This window comes from Aptenodytes forsteri, unplaced genomic scaffold, assembly GCF_000699145.1.
Source record: "Aptenodytes forsteri isolate BGI_AS27 unplaced genomic scaffold, ASM69914v1 Scaffold23, whole genome shotgun sequence".
NCBI lineage: Eukaryota > Metazoa > Chordata > Aves > Sphenisciformes > Spheniscidae > Aptenodytes > Aptenodytes forsteri.
The window spans coordinates 5,353,584-5,356,704 of NW_008796043.1; positions in this window are offsets into that span (position 1 = coordinate 5,353,584).

The window sequence follows — 3,121 nt, forward strand, 5'->3', positions numbered from 1 at the left end:
TCACTTGCAAAGAAAACGAGGTCTTCTTTACACAAAACTCAATGAAAATGTAGTCCTACTAAATGCTAAACCCAGGTTTCTCTAAGCTGAAGTCAGGTAATATTCATTATGCTAAAGTCACCCGTGAAAAATCACTGAAATTGTAGGTGTTAGATAAGTCATCAGAAGGAAACTAGAACAGCCCCACACATTTAATAGAAGCGCTGATCTCGGAAAGTGATTTCTTTTTGAAAAAAACGTAAAAATATTTTGTTATTACTTCAAAGTCAATTTTTACTCATTGTAATTTTGTATCCCACATTTGACTGCAGGAATAAAATTACTGAATGTTAGTTCCTAGGAAGATGAGAAGGAAAAATTTATCGGCTGTATTTTACATATCTATGTTCTGCTTAAAGAAGGCTTGGATCTTGAAATATTTTGGCAAGCTCAGAGTGTCTCTTAAAGTTATTCCCTCTTTTTGAGGAAACCTAGGTACTCTTTCCATCCTGACTGAATTTACAGCCGCAACTCAGTTCATGTAGAGTGTTGGCGGACGGAGTAAATGTACCTGTGTTTTAATGTGACTTGTTTTCTCATCATAAATTCGAAGCGAAAGGATGTTTCTCGTACAGAGGTGCAGGTGGTGTGGTGTAGTACCAAGGAAGGTAGAACAGTAGCGGATTAAAACAAAAATCTTACTTAATAGCAGCAGTAGTTCAGAGAGATTTTGACATTCGGATCCCCTTCAAACAGTAGCCTTTACATTTCTGCGTATCTGTCAACTATTTGAATGTTCATTCTCAGCCCCAACCCTCCCCGGCTTCTAAATTGCATGGACTAGACTTGAAAGTCGTTAGATTGTCTGCTGATTAGACCATAATCAATGCAGCATAAACAAAAACAGCAATTAGTATTGGCATGATTTCTGTGAACTTGACTTAAAGTTTCAGTATTACCGGTCCAAAGAACTTCTTCTGAACGGGCCATTTTCAGGAGCTGTGTTATTTTGGCATCATCGTTTTATAGGGAGGGAACAAAAAATTCGTAAGATTCCATTTGGCCTGAAAAGCAAAAACATCTGCTTGATGCATGAGTGGATTGCTGGCTTCTATTTGGCCATCCAAAAAAGGGCAAAAATTAAGATATCGAACATAAAAGAGTACATGAAAAAACAAATTACAAAGAGGACTTAAGATTAGCATCTTTTTATAATGCGGGCTATTTGTAGTGTTCTCTTTTTGACTTGCCAAAGCATGCCCCAGCTCCTTTATATACGAAAAAAATCCGCAACAACAAAAACATCCCTAACCTTTAGTGATATTCATTGACTTTGGCAATGTATAGTGGTATTGATGGCCTTGATTAGCTGTAGGATTACAGTAATGCTACCCAGTCATTTTTGGGGCTAGCATGAGTTATATTGACCGTCACCGTCTACTTCTTAGGAGCAGGTACTATTAGGAGTGAACATCTAAACGGCTGCATCTGAACAGCTACTGGTTGTACCGGTAGTTTCCATAAAGGTGAAATCTTGTGACAAAGATAATATTAAGAGGCTTAGAAATACCGCACGTTTGGTTTGGTTTTGTTTTCCCGAGTTGCTGTTAACTTGTGTAACAAGGGAAGCTGTCAGTATGGAGGCACTTATCTAACATGTGTAGGATAACGTTATCCGCCATGATCTCAGATGTCTTGAAAGGCTTTATGTTGCTCTGTAATTCATTCAGTCTAATTTACAATGGGTTTAATAGCTCTCATTTCTTTGTTCTGAAACACGATTCAGTATTTTGAAACTCGCACATTTTGGAAAAAAAATCTTCCTTTTGAATAATTGCACATGAGGAAAGGATCTAGAAGAACTGTTAACGTTTTATGTAGACCATACGGATTCAGTGTTTTTTCTGTGTAAAACACTGAAAATAAGGTACTTGGAGTTGTTTTTTTAGATTGATTAAAATATAGTATAAATGCTGATACCTTAAGACAGACCTCTTGGCATCTTTCCCCAGCTGTATTTTACGGTTTTCATTGGTTCCTGTAGGGCTACCTGAGCTCAAAATCGGTCTCAGCTGGGTGTGGGGAAAATGCGCTATTTCACTTAAATCAGAACTGTGGCATATATACATATATACATATATTTTTCCCTGAAGGGACAACATACAGTTCCACGAAGAATTGGGCCTGGTTTATTTGGTGCTGTGAAAATGTACATGTCTGTTTTCAAATATATTTTGCAGTGTGTTACTACAAAGCATTAAAGTTTTTCAGTTGCTCTCTTTAAAAAAGTCAGATAGTGCAAGAGAAGCTTGTAAATCATAATGCAACACTTGGCATAGGATTCTGACAGCAGATGAATGTGCAAAAACCGAAAGAGGTGCTGAGGTTTGTTTTTGTTTCAATTTTAATTTTAGACAACTTGGGTTCTATTTCACTTCAAGTATGAGTAATTATGCTAGTTTAGCAATTATTAGAGATGAAAGAAATTCTGTTAGATATGAGTCTCCTAAACTTTAGTAGCTTTAGTTTGAGCCAGGATAATGATCAAGGAGTACTTAACCATATGCCTAGGGACTATGCTGTAGCAAAAAAGATAGGGCTGATCTTGGGGGTATCCTTATTACAACATGTTATAATTAACATTTTCATTCAGCCCTCCTACTTTCCAAAAAAAACTGCTTTATGTTCTTCTGTGCACACATTAGTAAGACTGCAGAAAATTGCCCTTTTCCAATGGATTTTTGAACCAGGACCATTGTCCTCCGTATTTACAACATTAGTTAGCAGTGGCCACACTGTTTTTCCCCACTTCACATTCCTTCAGTTTCAAACACTTTTTTTCCCTCTATACTGCATAATTATTGAGAAAAAGATGTAGAGGGTTTTTTTTTCCTCCTTTTTAAGGATTTAGTCTAGGTTATCATGTTCTTCTGGTGTGTGCCCATTTGGGCCTTTAGAGTTTCCTTTAGCTAGAGCGATGCTGTGCGTGCTATACCACAACTTAGAATCATAGAATCATAGAACTTTTCTTTGTACAGTTGAATCCGTATAATGTGTACTCAGAAGGGTTGTAGCATTGTTACTTACCAATTCTGCACAATTAATGCCAAGTGAAATTTTAGGTTTTGCGGGGATGTGTTTT